At 38.3% G+C, this 21,916-nt stretch overlaps 1 protein-coding gene across 1 annotated transcript in view; it reads right to left on the bottom strand.

Annotated features, from left to right (window-relative positions):
* Positions 1 to 21,916, bottom strand: part of zgc:110045 (uncharacterized protein LOC664755 homolog) — a 462,322-nt gene that overhangs the window by 242,882 nt on the left and 197,524 nt on the right. Inside the window, exon 2 of the mRNA XM_028817427.2 lies at positions 3,037 to 3,122. The gene's annotated coding sequence lies outside the window, so the exon portion shown is untranslated. The remainder of the gene's footprint in view (positions 1 to 3,036; positions 3,123 to 21,916) is intronic.

Below are 21,916 nucleotides of genomic sequence, written 5' to 3'. Positions count from 1 at the left end.
AGTGATTTCAACAGAGTGCAACTGCATATGGAGGAATATATTTCAGACAAAACTTGTAAAATGTGACAACAAATATATGAACGCAATGATATATGAAGATAAATAATTGTTTCATGAAGTAAGCTTTTTGTGGCTTATTTCTTTATGTATTTATATCATTATTTATTTATTTCAGTGACACCACCCACAACAAGAAATACGTAATGAAATGAAAAAAGTCATTTTAAAGCACCATAGTTGAGAGGATGGACTCTAGAGCTACTACTGTTTTATGATGGGTGAATTGTCGATACTCAAAGTTGTGACTGTGCGCACAACTCCAGAATTACTGCATTAATCGGTTACTTTAGTTCAAAAAGCTCTTGTCACAAACTCGACTCAGAGTCATAGACAGGTTTGGGGCAGCTACCCGTGTATTTGGTTTCCTGGCTGCAAAGTTGTGAAGTGTATACAGCACTGATGTGCACAAAACCGAGTCCAAAACAGAACTGAGGGAATAGGGAAAAGGTGGAGGCTTTTTAAGGGGAAGACAGGAAGTGAGATCAAAGGGGTCAGGCTCACGAAGGTCTTCAGCCATAGGCTCAAGCCCGGACGTGAAATCACAGGGGCCAGAGCCGGCAAGGTCTCCGTCCATAGGCTCGGTCCCGGAAGTGACGTCAAGAGGGCCAGGTGGAATCTCCCATGAATGGTCTACAGGAATGGGAGAAAAAGAGTCAGTGCACTTTGCCACATCCTGGTATGACTCGGAAACTGCCCTTACTCAAGCCCTTTAGTTGCCTCCCATGCGCACGTGTGTGACACTCTGCATCATCATTAAGAGTCTGCATATGAAATATCTGCTGTAAATGTGTCCCTTGATGGCTGAAGATTTACGTCCAGTCTACAGACGATCATTTGTGAAGTTAGTTGGGTAAGCAGACTAGGAGCTCCTCTTAGTAGTTAGAATCTATACTGTGTAGTGAAAGCCGATTCAGTTTAGGTAGGCATCTTTTTTTCATTTTTGTTGTAATAATCTGAATTGAAGTGCCATTTCTTGACATGTTTACCAAAAGCCTTTTCCATTTCCTATGGAAACAATTCCCCAACCAATTCCTGTTCACTTATTATGGCTTTATTTGAAACAGATTTTTGGCATTAATGGTCTCTCTTCTGTTTTCTCATAAATTTGAATTTTGCGTGCTACATGATTTGAAAGTCTGAACGTTGCTGTTCTTTGTGTTTTAGTATGGGCACATTGCTAAATGAGACATAGGCTTTTCCTGCTCAGTTAGATCCCCAGTATTTATGTCACGATTGCCAATCACAACTTTCCACATGCATTTTGAGCTTGTTTAGAGACAAATGGCACAGTGAATAATGAAGCAGCTGAACCGTTTCAATTATAAAGTAGCAAGCAGGACAATACCCTGAGTAGTGTTCCCTTATAGCGTGTCTGGAAGGTAAAAACTAAAGTATGCCATATAATAAAGCCTGAAAAAAACTGTCTTCCCCCTTCTAGTACTCTTAAGCAAGAATAACATCAACCAAAAATTAAACTATGTGAAGAAAATTCTTGAATAAAACAAGAACTGTAAGTAAAGGAAAGACAATTTAACAGGCAAAGATCAAAAAAGCAGATTGATACAACAGAATCCATCAACAGCAACTGAATAAGCACTAAGAAAAAAAATGAAGACAAAGCCAGGTAAATTTAGAAATGGGGACATAGAAGGTGACACCCTACTTTCGAATCTGTATGTATGTTAAGGTAAAAGACAACTGCTACAGTGACAGAATGAAGAACATCAAAAAGTTTCTGGTGCATGAGTCCCAAAAAGTGAATGTATCAAAAGGTAAGTAAAAACAAAAAAGGATCCATCTAGAAGCAAAAGTCAAGACTCTGTCACACACGTGCGCGTGGGAGGCAGCTAAAAGACTCACCTGATTGTAATTACACGCCAAACCAGGGGATGGCAAAGTGCACTAATCCTTGCTCTTTTCCATAGACAAGACCGATCAGGGGAAATTCCGCCTAGGTCCAATGACGTCAATTATGGTCCCAAGAATGTCACTTTCCGGTTAATGCCACATCACTTCTGGTCCCAGGCCCGAGGATGTCACTTCCGGTTCCTGTCTGATGACATCATTTCCCATTTCCCCCTATAAACCACCATGTTTGCCTTTTTTTGTTTGTTCTTGTTCTGGACTGAAATCTGAAACATTGAACCACAACCTTCTCTATTTTTGGCAGCCAAATTAAAGTATATGGGCGGCTGCCCCCAAACCTCTTTCTGTGTGGTGTGGAATCTATTACACCTCACACTTAGTGCTTCAGGCTCAGCTGACAATATCTGGTGAGTGCTTTATGCAGAAGTCCACAATTTTTAAGGTAATTTCTGATTTTTGATCGATCAACAATATTACCATTGATAACTGAAAAAAAAGAAAATAATATTGAGGTTTGACTAAACTATTTTTGAGCACAGATGGTGCAATGTGGCAATATGAAACAGATAAAAATAATAAAACTGAGTCACGCTTTTATGCTTTAGCTTTTGCAGGTGCAGTGGTGGCTCTGAGACTCTGGATCCACGCCGGCAATTGGAGGGTTGCCAGTTCGAATCCTGTACATGCCAGAAGAGACTCTACTCCGTTGGGCCTTTGAGCAAGGCCCTTAACCTGCAGCTGCTTCATCATGGGTATGATGTTAATCTGCATCCAGCCCTACAAGCAGGTCCTCTAATTTAGAGTGAACACTTCGGGGTTGGTGGCAGGATTGGCACTCCAGCCACTGTAAAAACCTCACACTGTTCCAGTGTGGTGCTGAGGTGTCACCCACTGCAGTCGGGCTACAAACCAAGTGGTTCGTTGTGTATTGGTGTGGAAGCGCGCTATCAGTGCATGCTCCCAACTTCTCTTTTGGTGACACTTTCTGAATTTTAAAGATTGTGAGCACAATGTATGAACCTTCTCACAAAATGATGGGAATCACTTTAATTTTCATCTCTAGAATTTAGCAGGGATTTGGAATTAAGTTAGAAAACAGTATCTGCTTACCACTCTTAAAATGCTCTGTAGGATCCAAGAACTTCGATTTCCTCTCTACAGATTTGTACTAATGATAACGATATCTTGACAGAGTCCTAGAATAGATGCAAAATAAAACAAGATATTTTAAACAACAGTGTTGCAACAGACCAAGCTTTGTATAAATAAATAAATAAATAAATAAATAAATAAATAAATAAATAAATAATAGACTTTCATATCACACCACAAGATGGGGTGGCTGAACCAGGGAAAATGTTGTTTTTTTGAATAAATATGCTGTGTGCTCTTTCTCTGTGTGGAGAAATGTTCAGGTCTGCTAATCTCATCCTACCTTTAGATTCATTTTTATTTTATATGCAGGACAGTGCACACAATGTAACATATTTGCAGAGATACAAACTCTTCAGTGTGCCACTAGGCTGCTTCTGCCTGGAGTGTGCAAGCTTCTATAAATCCAGTTAGGCATCTGAAAGCACAAGCTCCCAAATAACACATACCTTTTAATTGAATGTTTTTCAAATTTACAGTTTCAATAATGTAACACTTCAGGTTAGTCAATTAAAAAAACATAATTGAAAGTATAGATGCAGTGATATAGCCAGGCTAGAGTGAAGGACTAGTGAGTGGGACTCCCTGCAACTGCTCAGCACTCAACTTGGACCTTGTTATTGCTTATGCTGTGACTGAGAAAATCCTCTAATTGGTATAAAAATGTCCAGAAAAATAAAAGCTTTTGTTTTATATAGAGTTAATGGATCTATTTTATGTTGGGTACATAACTGTATACTGTTAACTGTGATATGTATGTATGGATGTTCAGCGAAAAAAGCTCTCTAGTCTGAACTAGCTTAGCAATAAAAGACCAGAGTAGACAGATAGATAGACAGATAGATACTTTATTAACCCCAAGGGGAAATTCACATGAAATGAGTAAAGCTTACCTGCCAGCGTTTCTCATTATGCTTAGTATAACATTAGAAAAAATCAATTTATTTAGGAATTGCTTGATGGACAGAATAAAATGGCTGTTAGTGATATGGTTATACATTTTCAAATTTACTGCGTAGTTACAAGTACGTGCCAGTTTTCGTGATTTCTGCCACATTATGACTGCACCCTTCAAAAAAGTAAAACTTTTACCATATTTAAAAAAAAACTGCTGGTTATTTAAGAAAGATACTCAAGTGGCAGATTATTTGTTTTATTTCTGAATTTCACATATTGGGACTGATATGACAACGGGAATGTGCAGTAGGTTGTTAAAATTTTTAACTATTTGCTGTAGTTTCTTTTTAAGATGGGCCTGTCTCTGCTGAATTATCAGTGAATATTGTATTCATGACTTTATATATTACTCATCGGCAGCAAACGCCACATACATCAGTCTTTGTTGTTAATCCTCAGAAGCCATGGCATACTTTATGTCCTTTAGGAAAAGAATGACAATTTTCAAAGAAGGCAGCAAAATTCAAGGAGGAAAGGCATCAGACATTGTGGGAGGTGGAGAGGACATTCAGCAGATGCCACTAATGGGACATTTAATATAAATAAATGTCAGCTTTTTAACATTGGGGAAGAAAAAGTTAGGTATACATAGGAAAATGTGATTAAAAATAGTAAAAGATTATTATTGTTATTTTATTATTATTAATTAATTATAGGGTGGCACGGTGGCACAGTGGTAGTGCTGATGCCTTGCAGTTAGGAGTTCCCGGGAGTTTACATGTTCTCCCTATGTCTGTGTGGGTTTCCTCCCACAGTCCAAAGACATGCAGGTTAGGTGCATTGACGATTGGTGTGTGTGTGTGTGTGCGTGTGCCCTGCGGTGGGCTGGCGCCCTGCCTGGGGATTTGTTCCTGCATTGCGCCCTGTGTTGGCTGAGATTGGCTCCAGCAGACCCCCGTGACCCTGTGTTAGGATATAGAGGGTTGGATAATGACTGACTATTAATAATTTATTTTAATAATTTGTTATTATGAAAGTAGTAAAAGAGTATGCTCAGAACTGTTTGGAACCAAATAGGTTACAGCAATAACTAGTTGTACTACCTGTCTAAGATGGGTTGAAATGTAACTTTCCTGGTATTTAGGTTTTCTGCTGTGTATTCCACTTTTTCAAAAGAAGGTAACCAACCTCCAATTAAAGAACTGATCATAAACCACAGACTGCAATGGTTTGGCCACATCTGCAGGATGAACATCACTAGGCTGCCGTACAGCCTTTTATGGAGAGTGCAACCTGCCTCCCAGAAAGTTCAATGAACTGCACCAAAGAAAATGTGGCTCATACATATCGAAGAAGTCCTAAAGGACCTACGACTGACCTTTGACTTGGCCCGAAACATCACCACTGATGGTCAAAAATGGAAGTGTATCATGAGTGAAGCGTGGAATCCAGCAGAGTACATCCCGCTCCCCCAGGCACCAGCTAAAGAACAATTAAGAATTCCACATTTTTTCTCATGTACCTGTGTGCAGGTTAATTGACAATTCCAAATTGGACCAGAGTGAGTGCAGATGTGTGGCTGTGCATGACTGTGTCCATGATTGAACTTGTACCCTTTTCTGGGCTGGCTTCTGCTTTTCTGTTGCCCTCTGCAACAATGAATTGGATGAGGCAGGTTAGAAAATTTCATATTTATATTACGTTGACATTCCTCACTAAGTCTCACCTCAAAGTGGTACATGATGAGTTAGTGGTGGTTTACAGCTGAAAATCTTAGCCATGAGGTCACATCCTTCCTGAGAGTAAATGTTTTGAGTTATAGACTTTTAAAACAAAATGTCTCTCGGATCCTTACGACCATCATTGGTAGGGACAGTTAGTTACTTTTTGACTCTGTAGTTAGACAATCCTGGAGAACCAAACTGTCACAAGTGAGCTTGTACTGTGCGCAAGGACTCTGCCTCACAGTAAAAATGTATTTACTGTTAATGGAATGCTGGAGAACGTACATTTTCTGCTGTTTTTATGTAAAGTGTATGTTGTGGAAATTATTCTATGCGTTGCATGTTTGTCTACTTTATTAAGATCAAGTGGCCTATGACATAGCAATTAAACCAAGAATCTATTTCTTTTTCCTTACAGTTTCACATTTATTTAATCAAAGTTTGCATTCACAGGAAGCCATACAGAATATTGTGATGCCATCGTGTTTGGGCTACACATTTATGCTGTTTTTGTCCCTCGTTCTCTGTCTCTGATTACGTTTCTGTTGTAATTCTTGAGTTTGGAATTAAGATTATTTATAGCTACCTTACTTTAACTAAGATGAATGCTTTTCCTGCATGTAGGCCCCTCCAATAATTATTTTAACATCAGCAGTAGAAAGAGGTCCAGTTTTGTTCCTGTTGTGGTCACAATTTCACAATTTATCAGTTCTCAACCCAAATTCATTATCTGGATGCATTTATGAAATTTCTTGGAATTTTGTGAAGGTAAATGGCTTAAATGTAAGCTTTTGATTACAAATAGTATGTCTATCATATCACTAATGGTGTTATTCTTTTGAGGATATACTGTAAATGTAAATCACTGGTGTTTGCTGTGGTGAACACTGCTTGCAGATTTATAATATACAGCCTGGCAAGCTTTGTTAGACTGAACTGCCTGTACTAGTCTAGATTGTTCTAATATTGACCCAAATCTGGGATATAACAAAGCTGTATTCTGTCTGCTAGAAATAAAGACTTGGGGTAGGTTTTGGGGGTAACATATTAGGTAATTTTACCTTTAAATAATCCAATCCTAGTATATTAGAAAGCTGTGCTTAATCTGCTGGCCTCCATTTTCCATATGAATAAGTAATTTTAAAGTAATACCCAGCATCTCCTCTCCTAATTCCTTTTGACTGCTGTGTCAAACAGTATAATTAGATTGCTCAAAACGAGAACGTTAAACTGTTTAATTTTACATCATAATTCACACCCTACACTGCTGGAATAAATGTAGCAGTTTTCCTCTAGACTTTCTCTACTCCTCTTATACTATACTAATTATATAGTATGGAGACCGAAACTGCACACAATACTCTGGACCATAGGTTTTCAACGTTTTTGAAAATGCGCTGCCCCTTCATGTGTAGTTTGGACTCGAGCCTTCCTTCCCCTCAACCACACAAAAAATACATCAGGTTGCACACATCATAATAATATAGGCTATCTACGATATATACATGTCATAATGCATGTTATTTACATTAATCTTATGATTTACTTACTTTATTCAGTGGGATGGTTGAGCTTGTTTCTGACACAGTGCTGGCCACAGCTAATCTAAAATTGTCCTCCACTGTTAGAAAATGTGATCAGTACTTGCTTTTGATGGAAAATGTCTAATTGGGTTATCGGATAGTTGAATTTTCTCAGTATCACTGGCAAACTGATCTCCGTGCAAAGTTCTAGAAATGTCCATCACTGCTGGACGAATTAGAGTCTCTGCAATCGTATATGGCTTTTTTGCTTTAGCGATCAAATATGGCACTTCAAATGAAACTGTCAGTGCTATAATTTGTGAGGTGGTTTGGCTGAGCATAGTTTGTTTTTGGCTTGCCAACCCTGACTCTTTACGATGAAAAAAGTCAGTGGGTTTATCTTTGAGGTTTCAGTGCTTCGTGATCAAGTGTCTTATTAATTTAATAGGTTTCAGACTGACATTTGGAAGTACCTCAGAACATATAACACATTGTGGACATTGTTCGCCATTTACTATGATACAAGTAAACCCATATTTTATGTACCGTTCATCATAGTTCGCTTGTTTGCACTTTTGACGGTGTGTTTTCTCTGTTCTGATGCTAGCACTGCATGTGATGTTGATGGCTCATCATCGTTGTGTTCAGCGGTGGATTCGGTTGCCACTATCCTGACATCTTTGTTGCTATCAGTTACATTAGTAGTATTTCTGTTGCCTACTTTTTTTTTTATTGTGGTCAGCCACTATTTGATTTTTAACTGTGCACTTTTTAGCCTCCTACGGATTTGTCCTTTGCTAGAAGCAGTACGCACAAACAAATAGTCACCAGTGATCGCTAAACAGATATGGTTCTTGTTAAGAGATTGTCCCTAGAGGCTGAATAATGAATTAGTGACTTTAAAAGATAAATAAGATTTCACACTGAATTTTCGATCAAACTTTGTGCCCCTGTTCACATGTGTCCACACCCCTCTCAGGGGGCATGCCCCACAGGTTGAAAATCCTTTCTCTTGACGAGGCCTCATAAGTGTGTAATTTATGAAACAAACTACACATCGATGTGATTGAAAAATGTCCCTTCAAGAACTCCAAAGATAAATTTAACATTCTGGACACAGTATAGCCAGCCCTATTTGTATGGGTTTCGTTTTATACCAGGAGGCTACATAGCGTAAAGCAATTCTTATTTGGAGGACCTCTGTAATTTGTAAGCCTTATTCAAATGGGATTAGTTTTACACCATAAGGTGTAGTTAAGTCAGTACTTGAAGTGGGTGGGAATGAATCAGCACTTCATATCAGCATTTCCTTGTTTTTGAATTATGAGTAATGGTAGTTAATGTATGCATAGCGGTGTGTACTGTCAGTCGTCAGTTCGGACCACACTAGCAGCTCCTACTTATAACAACAAAATGTTCATTTGTACCACCAAGGACCCGACCCACTTTTCAATTGTGATATGCCATCAGACCTCCGAGGGGATATCCCTACTCCCATTATTCAGTGCGTACAACAAGGAGGACTTGTAGTTCTTTTTTACCTCTTCAGGCACTTGGGTAAAGTAATTATTAGTGGAGGACCTCTACAGTTTTAGTCCACTCTAAATCACTCGAATAATGGGATTTTACTAACATACCAGTTTGCACAAAACTAATTTAACTTTTTATAGAAGGCAAAATGTTCCTACTCTTAACTGAGAAATGAACGTGCAGTCTGTAAAGAGCAATTTGATTTAAGCAATTTGGACTGGGCTAAAATTATGGAGGTCCTCCAGTAATAATTAGTTTACCCCACTTCCTGGAGTAAAACTAATTCTGTCTGAATAGGACTTATGTTTAGGGTTTTTTTTTTTTTTTTAGGTATTACCTTATGACTTTGTACTTTATTATGCACTATATTCTCCCAGTGAAGAAGGAACAGGGAAATAAATTTCAGGCATACAGGCTAAGGTCAAAACTAGGAAAAATATAACTTTTGTCAAAACATAGAAGGTATGCTCAAAGCAAAAGAAAACAAAAAACAGAAAATCATAACCAAAAAAATAAAAAACTACTAAGTTTACTGCAAGGGAGCTTTTGATATTCACCAGCCTTGTCAGTAGAGGAGTCTGTGAGGCTGGTTTATCAACTACACAATCTGGAGCGACTTCCTTGGATACGCCCCTAGCAACCTGTTGTTGTGTGCTATCGTGTTTCCCTGAAAACAAGACAGGGTCTTATATTAATTGTTCCTCCAAAAGACGCGCTAGGGATTATTTTCAGGGGATGTCTTGTTTTACCATGAACAAAAATCTACATTTCTCTCTATTATAAAAAAAAAATCCTGGAAGGCTTGGAAGGAGATGATACGTGATTTTCTCTGAAACACTTTAATGACCTGCAAGACAAGGCAGTGAGACAAAAGGACAGCTGCTGCACAGGCTTTTAAATGATCAACACGCAGCACGATAGCAGTAGGACAGTGGCAGATTCGACCACCTCTCCTTAGCGTGCATTCAGCCAAACCCCCCTTCACAATGCCACTGGCAGAGACGCGAAGTGGCTGGGCAAGTGAAGCAAGATTTTTGTAGAACTGTATTATTCAAATACAGTCATGTCATCATCTTCTGTAACATGATCATAACTCTCCAAACCCAAATTCCATTATGAATTTCTTGCAACTCCATTTCCTTTAGAACAATTGGACCCAATCTCTCATGTCTAGCAATAGAGCTTTCCTTAAATGAGCACCTCTTGTCCATGTAGCCTGCTCGTAGTGCATTTCGGATATCCAACTTCTTCTCTTTGCAGAAAGCAGTAAGATTTTTGCCCTGGGACTCCTCCACAATTCCTTTCTTGTACCGGTATTATTTCCTGTTCATCTGTGTACATACGATAGCGATAGGCGTTTTTCGGTCATCCAAAGTCGCCTGCGCGGGGATCGTAAGTAGGGCTTATGTTCGTAGTAGGGCTTATATTACGAGCATCCTGAAAAATCATGCTAGGGCTTATTTTCGGGGTAGGTCTTATTTTCGTGGAAACACGGTAGCAACTAAACAACAGAATTACAATGCCCATGCCAAACAAAATGGTGTTCTGTTAAAAATAAAGATGACAGAAATGACTACATTTAGAATAAAACTTCCAGTAGAAAAGTATGACTACCATGAGATTCTCTAGAATGACAAAAAAGGAGTTTACCTACAAATATCATAAAGAAAAATTGATAACATCCAGGAAAAATTATTAGAAGTACCCAGATCATAACAATGCTCAAAATATACTATACATTGATTTTAGAAAGTCTCCTATAGTTAGAGCTACATAAATTACAATAATTAGAAGTAAACAATGCAAATTTCAAAAAGAGCACAGCATAGCCAAAAGTCAAACCAGGTGCCCTAGAACATGTAGGTTTGGACATACAGCAGAATATAAAGCATATACTGTAATTATGTTTTGTTAAATTACATTTTCTTGTTATTAAACTATCTCACAGCCCTTGGTTTGCTTGTCTTGGATGTTTGTGAAGAAGTGAGGTCTGCATTGAGGATCATTACCTGCATTTTAAGCTATGAAAATATTGCTTCGTGTTCCTAGAATGGCACTTGCGTTACCATTTAGTTCAGGGGTCCCCAATTCCAGTCCTGGACGGCCACAATGGTTGCCGGTTTTCATTGTAACACTTTTCTGAATTAGTGACCTGGTTTTGCTCCAAATTAACTACTTTTGAATTAATTTTAATAGACTTCCTCTTTAAGACTCAGACTCTTAATTGTTTCATTTTCCTTAATTAGCAGCCAAACAATAATGAGATACAAAATGAGCCAAAACATGACCAGCAAACTGTGACCATAATACAATATCTGAAAATAAAAAAAGTGTAGGTCTTAGGAATGTGGATCTGCTCAGGTCCCCAAAACATTTTAACAGTGCTCTTAGAAAAGAGAACATTTCGGAAATGTAAGCCATTGCACAGTGAGAAGCAGCAACAAGCCATAGAATTAAAGAACGGGTTTAATTAACAACAAGACTCGGTGCCTAATTAAGCAACTGCTTGGAGTGAAATTGGTTGGAGTTTGAGACCCTGACTTAGTTAGTCTCACTCACTTCACATTTCATTTCTGTTTGGGTGCCATTTAAGGAAAGAAATGAAGCAAGTCAGAAGAACGGTGAAGAAATTCAGGGAAACAAATCTTTAAAAACAAGTTAATTACAGTTAAATCACTTTAGCAGCAAAAACAGTGCACTAATTAAGAAAAGGGTTAGAATGAAAACCTGCAGCCACTGGGGCACTCCAAGAACAGAGCTGGGAACCCTTGATTTAGAGGGATGGATGAAAAAGTGCAGATGTCATGGGTTTAATACCAGGAACAGGAAAAAAAAACAATATGGATAGGAACAGATTTTACATTTCAGGTGATGCTAGGGGTCTCTTCGCTGTACTTGGTTTTGATCTTCTGGTTTGAGTTACAGTAATAAATGTAACAGACTTAGCCCAGCACTCTGCTGTGGTTTCCTTCCAACTGGGGTTTGAACTATTGACTCATCACCGTCTCTGCCCTGCATGAAATGTAAGACTGATCCCACTAAATTAATAGGACATTCCCAGGGCACATAAAGGATCCAAGCACTTGTAACCCTAAGGATGTGGAGTCACTAGGTCACTTGCAATTGGCTTCACACTCAGTTCTGTTACACTTGCAGGTCAAGACTCGTGTCTGCCTGATGGAGTCCATTGCTAAGAACCACAGTACAATGTAACTAATCTCATGCTGATCATCAAAAATCCACTCTATATATCTGTTTATTGCTTCTACTTTATGCAGGTTGATTACATTTAAAATATATTTTATATCCAATATAAAAATATATAATACACATATTTAAAAATATTTATTTTTGAAATACATTTTATATGAAGATTCTCATGTTACTACATATCCTTGATTAATCATTATGCAAAATAAATTCAAAAACAGAAAAAATGTTCAAGTATTGGCAATGTCTGAAAAGTAATAACTAAAAATAAAGAAGCAAATATCTTTAAAAATATTCTAGCCTGGAACGGAATAAGTGGGTTGGAAAGGAAATAAGGAATAAAGAGCCTAACTATTAGATGTCAGGTGCTTTTCAAACAGGAAAACAGACGTTTCACCATTACTTTGAAAGAAATGTCAGTAGCACTTCCCTTTACCCAAAGATTCTAAACACACATAAACCAAAGTTTCAACTTCTGGACTTTTTTCATAAATATATGTATGTAGTACTAATAAAATTATTTCTAGGCTAATTTCTCCCATCACAGTTGTGCCACTGCATTCAAAGCCCTACTTGGTCCAAACTGCTGTCAGACTTATCAATATATCGTTCATGAAAAAAAAAAACAACAAATTACTCAGAAATGAATGTTTGCTTTGTTGTTAATGACCACCTGTACCCATCCATCATTCCAAGGTCCCAGCCAACATGTTTGGAATCACTCAGCTTTTATTTGGGGGATGTTGTGTTGTCAGAAATAATACAACAGCTCCTGCCTGCCATCACAGGAGAACTGAACAAATAAATCAGAGAATGAGAATGAATCTTCAGTACTCTTCAATGCATTATTTGCAACTTCAGGATATGTAAAGCACGGATACAAATTAGCCTTAGTAACCTGACACAGCCATTTGCAATGAATAACTGTCTTCAGATCTATTTAAAGTGAGCACTGGAAGGTTAGGAGACGGTTTTGCATTGGGATACTAACTGTGTCAATGCAGCTTACAATTCAAACACTTTTTACATCCTTACAATGAATCTGGACCTATTATATGAGCTATAGCAAGGCTTTATCTCTGCCATTTCACAACTCCGTCTCTAGTTTTAAATTGCTTGAATGGAGCTGAACCTCCCATAGTCGTAAGAAAATTAACTGAGGAAAAATGATTTGTTCACAGCAAGATGAAACTTTAAAGATTACCTTTGCTTCAATCATCAAGAAGCCATTCATTTATATATAAAACATTCTTCATAATGAACATTGCTCTATAACACTAAATTCATTTTATTGCACACAGAAATACAGCATATTGGTGTGAGAAATCAATCAGTATAATATAAAAGTCTGCTGTCAGTAAATCTATTTTTCCCTGTACCTGCACTCTTGGCATTAATCCCGTACCTGGTTGATGTCCACATGGAGTTTGCATTTTCTCCCACTCTTGCTTCTTCTTTGAATACTTCAGTTTTCTCATACTTACTTCATTCAATACATGTTTGGCATTCCAACTCAAATTTTTCACATGATGCTATAAATATACAGCTTACTTAAACAGAGCAGTACGAAATCCTAGTGATTAGCACTGCTATGTTAAAATGCCAGAGATCTGGTTTAAAAATTCCAAACTGCATGTTGTTAATGTGAATTTTGTAAGCTCTCACCACGTCTGCGTAGGTTCTTCTACAGGTACCCTGAATTTCATCTCTCATCTTGGGAACTTGAAGATGAGTTTCAGTGGTAACTCCTAATTATCCCTCACATGAATGTGGTTGTGGGAATTGTAGCAGTGTACTTAGATATTGGACTTCTGTTTTGTAACAGACATGAGTGGACTATGCTCACTTAAAGGGTCCGATAACTGGTGGATTGAGGAACACTAGTATATTCTTTATTATGTTGAGGAAACAAAACAAAAAAGAATAACATGAAATAATGTTCCCTGTGACTCTGTTTCCATGTAGAAAAATAGATTGGTGTGTGGATGGATAAATTACATTATATTATGATTCAATGTAACAAACTGACCTTCAAAATCTAAAGCCATAAAATTATATGAGGTCAAGGTTAAAGCGAGGTCCCCCGACTTCAGTTTATGTGTTTGGACCAACACAGGCAGGGCTGTCACCCAGGACATTGTATATTCTATAAACTAAAAGAGCAGTAGCATAGCCTAAATTGTTGGTTTAACAGTGAATTTAAACATTTTATATGCATCAGGTAAGGAGAAAATTATATCTGCTGATGGTAAAGTTGCACATAGCCTGCACTATGTTTAGAAATTAATTTGATATATGCCAGAACAGTTAAATTTCATCATTGTTCAAGACTGACTGTCCTGTCTTTGAACTGATCCCGCTGCACTGCCAGTACATTAAAGCAATTTAGCATCTCCACAAAGCACAGAGATGTTTAGCTAAAAATATTTGCGAACGTCATGTCTGTTGCAGTTTTGGCTCTCATTGCCTCTCAGTGTCCATTAACTCACTGCATTTACATTTGATCTTTTTGACTTGGCTATCTGCAGCATTTTCAGAGACTGTTTAGAAAGTTTAATATCACATCATAAACACAATGTTCTGAATGACATTCTGCAGTTCCAAAGGTTTTTCAAAATGTAGGCATCGCAAAATGCTACACATTGCATTCCCTTATGCTGCACACATTTGTCTTCATTGTATGAGAATTCAATTAGCCTTTGTCCATAATCGAGTTACACAAATGCACTTTGATATAAAGAAGAAAATCAGACATGACTTAAATAAATGTACATGTCCCAGCAAAAAAAGCAATGTTTGCTGAAGACAAAGCTTGCATGGTTCAGTGAATATTTAATCTGTGCATGAAAAAAGAAGTTACTAGATTGTAGAATGCTATTGTATTTGTGTCCTATAATATAATATAATATAATATAATATAATATAATATAATATAATATAATATAATATAATATAACTAGGGGGCACCCCCTGCTTGCTTAGTTTGCCAACCCCCTTGTCTGCGACATGAATTAGCCACTTCGCATCTCTGCTGCTCATGAGTGTGAAGAGGGGGGCTGAACGTACCCCACGGAGACGCGGTAGCTCCTCCTAAACCCCCTCTTAAATGGTGATACAATGGGAAACAAATAGTTTTTCTTTTTTACCTCCTCTTTGCTTGATCTGCTGCTGGCTTGCTGCTGCTGCCGTGCCGTGTGATCTGCATCTCGCGCGGTGCTTCAAACATTTAAAAGCCTGTACAGCAGCTGTCTTTGTCTTCTACTCTTTGTCTTTTGTTTTCGGCCCAGGGCGTGGTAAAATCTGTTGGCACAAAGTCTTGTGTCGCGAGATGCGAGTTCTTAATATTTTTTAGTTTAGAATTTAAAAATGGATTAAGAATCTGAAAATCTAACAACATCACATTAAAGTTCGATAAATTCTGTAAAGAATAATACCAAACATATATATGTAGGTTTTAAAATAAGCCCGATTTAAAGCGTGACATTAAATCGCTGCACAAAATCATTGCACTTTCAGGCTTAGGATTATATATAGAGAGAGAGTAGATATAATATAATATAATATGGATAGCATGGTGGCTCAATGATAGCACCGCGGCCTCGTAGTAAGGAGACCAGGATTCACATCCCAAGTCCTCCCTGTATGGAGTTTGCATGTTTTCCATAGGTTTGCTCAGGGTACTCTCGTTTTCTCCCGCTGTACAAAGGCATGAAGATTAACTGAACTGGAGACAATAAATTGGCCCTACTGTGTGTTTGGAGTGTGTGTGTGTGTTTGCCCTGTGATGGACTGGCACCCTTTCCAGTGTTTGTTCATGCACCATATGCTAGCTGGGATAGGCTCCTGTGACCCTGGTCTGATTTAAGGCAGGTTAGAAGATAATATAGTACAGGATCAAAAATATCTCCAAGGTTTAAAAATGTTTTACATCATTGGAAAAAAAAAAATCAGAAAATGTGTAGACAATCTCAGCATTAAATATCATTTGGTAAAATGAGTATAATCACTTCCTGAAGCTATCCACCCATTATTCTTTATAAATTATACCCCATCATGTTATTCATTTATCTACCTATAAAACATAAACAGAGGCAGTGGAATGAGGCCTTCAATTCCATTGCACCTCATCTCTGAAATTTACACTGTTTAAAGTACTGTAGGTATTTCAATTTTTATTCACTTATTTCAAAAGAAAAACTGAATTTAACTCATACACCTCACTCTCTTCATTCTGCTATCTATAGTATTTTGTTTGAATTACTTTATGTTTTTGAATTAATTATTATTCATTGAATGAAGCATGACTTATATATTTTTCTTTTTACCTTGTAATGTGTTCAAAGGGCATCCTTAAAGGCACAATTTAATACAAAGTATTATAATTATTCTTGTCTGTCTTTTAATATTGTTGCAGATCTATTAGGAAACACTAGAGGGCACATGTAAGTTTAAATGGCTATCAATACAGAAGGAATTTTTTTTAAGTTCAAACAATATGAAGCTAGATTGCTTTAATGTAACAAATAAAACATCACAGGATTACTACAGTTCTTGAGTGACCTAATGCCTAATTTAAACATTCTGATTATGACACATCTTCTGCCAATATTCAAATACATTACATTTGCCTGAATGGGAGTGAAATTTTGGCTTGTTTGAGAATGGGACATACAGTATGTCTTGACAGTCTATGGTCAGGATCTGCACTCAAACACCTTGCATAAATCTTTTAATATAGAAGCATAATGTGTGCCACAGGTACACAGTAAAAGGTTAAAAAGGAAGTGAATGAAGAAATAAACAATGATTGTTAATCAAACCAAAAACTTTCTTAGTCTGCAAAAACAAAATATCAGTTATGAATTGTGTATTTGTGAAATCCTGGAACATAAACAGTGCAAAACAAACTGCTGCACATACAGTACTTCAGATTTTGAGATACTTTCCCAAAGATGTCATGAATATGACATGGGCTAACTTCACATTATCCAGAATAAGGTTTCCATACTTTTAATACTAAATCTGAAATTGTTAAAGAAGTGTTTGAGACAAGAGAGATTTTAGACAAATCTGCCTGGCAAACTATAACAGAGAGACTACTGTAGGTTGATAACTGAACCCTGGTCCCAAGAGTTGGAAGAAAGCAATGCCTCAACAATACAACAATGCATCCATTTATTAAAAAAATATTAACTTTATCTATAAAGTATATATACTGTATATACTAGCTGTGTAAGCCCGTGCTGTAAAAAGTCCGGGGTCATAGAAACTATTGAAATCGTCAGAAAAAAAAGTGAAATATTGAGATGTCAGGTAATTGAAAGGAACTACTCTGGGTATCTCTCTCCTAGGAGTTTTCATGTGGCCGACGTACTCAGCTAGTTTGTGTATTAGCGGCGGGAGGAAAAGTAAAAGGGATACCGTTTTTGTCGATGTGCTCGCCTCGCTTCTGTATTAGCGGTTAAGTGAGTGACTCATTCTTCAGAGGTTTCGTTCTGCCTGACGTACCGGCCTTACTTGTGTATCCTCGGAGGTGGAGCACTTACCCCCGATGCCACCTTTCACTTCCGGGCCGGACAGACAGAAGCACACACTTCCACACGTAGACGTTTATATATAAGATACAGTATATACATTGTGAAGTCAAACCTCCACATACCAAACACAAAGGCGCAAGTCTCAGCACTACACAGGCTTTATTTGTAGTTTCCAGCTCAGTCAATAAACCACCACACAGCACATGGTTCCTTCCTCTTCTGTCTCGACTCTCCCCTCAAGCTTTGTCCTCCACCTCCTAACTCTGGCCCCCAGAGTTGTGGTAGCTGGCCACTTTAAAAGACCACCTGGAAGTGCTCCAGGTGTTCCATGATCTCCTTCCGGCTGCACTTCTGGGTGTGGCGGCAGCCCTGAAGAGGAGGGCTCAGCCATTCTCCGTATGCCGTCTGGAGGTGGCCACAGGCCCCAACAGGGTTGACCTTCCCTGCTCCATGGCACTGTAGCAAGCCAGGGGGACAGCCCTCTTCTGTCATCCCGAGGGAGGTATTTCCCTGTTCAAGCTCATTCCACTAGTCCTTCTGTTACGGAAGTGTCCCAGCTGCCTGTTACTAGTATATATATATATATATATATATATATATATATATATATATTAGTGTATATATTACAGCTGATGATTAATTGCTATTGCAATTTAATGCTACAACTAAATACATTAATTAAATCTGGTTAATTTGACCACGCTTCACACGTTGTTAATGAAGCAGTGCCAAGTGAATCCAAGTCAATTACTAGTAGAAGCACAGTAACACTTCTACATAAATATACTGTACAAACGTCTGTTTTATGTGTGCTGTTCGTCACTGCCTGAGCTTTCACATAGTTAATGTTTGGGAGATTCTTAATTCTAGGATTAAGAGTGGGAAGGTGGTGACTGACAAAACTGCCCTTTCGCAGTGGGGTTTCCAGGCTGCTGTCAGGAACTTTTCCAATTGGTAGCCAATTGGAGATCAGGCCACTAAATACTAAAAGAGAAGCTAAAAACGCATTGTGAGCTGTTCGACTTATGTGGCAAGATGGCATCCTTTTGAATAGAAAAAACAAAAGGAGTGACTCAAAAAGAGCATTCCTTGAACCGTCCCACCATTTTCTGCTGTTTATCTGGGTCTGGGTCACATGGGCAGCAGTCTAAGCAAAGATGACCAGACATCCCTTTTCTCTGTCACTTCCTTCAGCTCTTCCTGGGCCAACACATTTATTTATTTATGCTCACATTTCACATTTTTTTCTTTATTTATTGTCACATTTCACAGACCAGCTGGCACATATAATCTCTCCAGTGGGACTTGGGTCTGCTCCTAGTTGGACATGCCCGAAAGACCTCCCCAGGAGGTGCCCAGGAAGGATTTAAATCAAAGCCCAAACCACATCAAATGGCCCCCTTCAATGCTGATGAGCAGCATCTCTACTTTGAGTTCCTCCTTAATGGGTACACACCACACCCTGTCTCAAAGTCTGAGCCCAGACACCAGCAAAAAAAAACTCATTTCTGACACTTGCATATTAAATCTAACTCTTTCTGTCACCAGGTGAGAACAGGGACTTACATCAACTGGTGAATCAATAGTTTTGCCTTTCGGGCTCAGCTATCTCTCTTCACCACGACTGACTGGTACAAAAATTGCATAGCTGTTGGTGTTTGCTCTGATCCACCTGTCAATCTTCTGCTTACTTCTTCCCCTCACTTGTGAATAAGACCACAAGATACATAAACTCCCACAACTTGAGGAAGCACCTCATCCCTGTGGAAAAAAACTGGTTGACTTAAGGAACTTGCTGAATCTAATGGTCAAAAAATCAATAATGTTTTATTTTTCAACTTTATGTATCATTTTAAAGATAGCATTTTTGACAGAACCAATCAAAATGCTAGACTAATTTGCATTGTGATGTGGCTCAAAATAAAGAAAACTTACTGCAAGCTATTGACTTACACTGCACAACAATTTTTTGAGAAGTCTTGCTTCTGAAAAGTTTTTGCTGATTGTGACAGGTACCTACTGGGTATGCACAAATATAGTTTGTATGTATGGTTTTACTGCATCACGTAGGAACTCTGAGAAATAGATATTTATATGTTTACCCACAATAATGTATTTAGTTACAAGCTATTAAATTGAACAGAATTAGAAGTGTTTTGCTCCTGATTTTCTTTTGTATTCAATGTCTGGTGCATCACGTTGCAGTGTCCAACAGTAGTCAGCAAGTATTGACGGATTCCAGTTGCCCTGGTATCGTTTCTCCCATTGTAGCAATGTCCAGGTTTAAACCTTTCACTGGGTTTGTCACTGACAGCACCGAGATTTGTGGGGAAGAAGTCCAAGTGTGAGTGGAAGAAATGAATCTTGAGTGACATGTTGCACTTCATTGTCTTGTATGCTTTGAGGAGTTTGTCTACCAGTTGAATGTAGGTTTGGGGCTCTGTAATTACCCAGAAAATTGTCAACAACATCTTTGAAGGCTTTCCAGGCAATTTTTTTCTGGCCCAACTAACAGATCTTCAAACCACTTTTCACTCATAACATGTCTGATCTGGGAGCCAACAAAAATGCCCTCTTTGATCTTGGTGTCAGTTATTCTTGGGAACATCTGCCTTAAATAATGAAAATCTTCGCCTTCCTTGTTCAGTGCTTACATGAAATTCTTCATGAGCCCCAGGTTTTATGTGAAGAGGAGGCAAAAATATCTTTGCCGGGTCGACAAGCGATTCATGTGCTACATTTTTCTGTCCTGGAACTAACATTTTATGGAGTGGCCAGTTCTATCGAGAATAGTGCGACTCTTTGGCACGGCTTGTCCCATTCACAGATGAAACAACAGTACTTTGTATAGCCTATCTGCAGTCCTAGTAACAGAGCAACGACTTTTAAGATCTCCACAGATATCCAGTTGTACCTGCTATACTGGATGTGCTTCAGCAACAGTTCCATATTCTCATATGTTTCTTTCATGTGTGCTGCACAGCCAACAGATACTGAAGGATAAATGTTGCCATTGTGTAGCAGAACAGCTTTCAGGCTTAACATTGACGAATCAATGAAGAGACGCCACTCTTCTGGGTTGTGATCACAACCGAAGGCCAAGAACAATCCTTCAATGTCACAACAGAAATAAAGACTGTTGACTTGTGCAAAAAATTTGGTTATATCATGATGACAGCAAACACCATTCCTGCAGTCTCAAACCCAGCAGCTCGGCTTTTGCTTTTGACAGACGCAAATCATTCAGTTCAGACTGTTATCAGATGTGGATCGCCTGATAAGCACGGTTCAAAATCCGGGTCAATATCACTATCAGTACCCTGCATTGCAGTTTCTTCATCTGGTTCATCTAACTTCCAATCCTCTGGTGGTTTCGGAATTGGAAGACTGTCGTCATGTGGCACGGGTCTCATTGCTGAAGGCAGATTAGGAAATTCAATTGACTTCTTGGTTTTTGGCAGAGAAACCAGACACATTAGTCAAACAGAAGTAACAGTCTGTCACATGGTCTTTCTGTTCTCGCCATATCATCGGAACAGCAAACGGCATCGTCTTTCAAGTGCCTCTAAGCCAGGCTCTCAGACTGACAGAACATGTCGCACAGCAAATGTGAGGCTCCAATTCCTTGTCTTGATCACCAATTTTGCAGCCGAAATACAGATGATAAACTTTTTTCACAAGAGCAGTCATCCAATGTCTTTGAGGTGCAAGTGCACACAGATATAGCAGAATGTATCGCAGCTGTTACAACATTGACGAGACATATCGCCCGACACCAAAACGTCTATAGCATCAAGCTTACTTACTGTTAAACTGCTACAGATACTATACTTTACTATACTGATATTACATATACACACTGACTATCTATATTAAACAAATGGGCAGGATCGGTGTATGTAAGCCACCTTTATAGCATGCTGAGACAACGCTAAGCTCGTTCAGAGCTGCCCAGGCATGCCCAGGATGTCAACTTCCACAGAACAGCTTCCAACCTGGCCTGATTCCATGCCTGGACATGCCCAGGCTGCACAAACCATTGTTGATAAGTCACTTACGGGAGCGAAAATCTTTGGATACAAATACAGTATAAGAAAAATCCATGACAAAACTAAAGATTTCTCTGAAACGTGATGGGTAAATTTTGATGTGATATTCGTGATCAGCACCCAAAAATCTATAAGAAACACTCACAGTGTTCAAGAAGCAAAAAACTTTGATGTGCAGTGTTATTAGTGTTTCACTTATTCAATTGTTTCTGTTTCACAAAACATTGCAATAAACTCACTGGAAAATTTTAATATGACTAGGCGAATGGTTATCAAAACTGTTTTGCATTAGAAAATAACCAATGAGTTATTTCAGCTTTATAGAGAAGTATTATATAACGTATGAAGGAAATATGTAAAATTTTCAT

Source organism: Erpetoichthys calabaricus, chromosome 13 (genome assembly GCF_900747795.2).
Source record: "Erpetoichthys calabaricus chromosome 13, fErpCal1.3, whole genome shotgun sequence".
NCBI lineage: Eukaryota > Metazoa > Chordata > Cladistia > Polypteriformes > Polypteridae > Erpetoichthys > Erpetoichthys calabaricus.
This window is presented reverse-complemented; position numbering and strand designations above follow the sequence as displayed.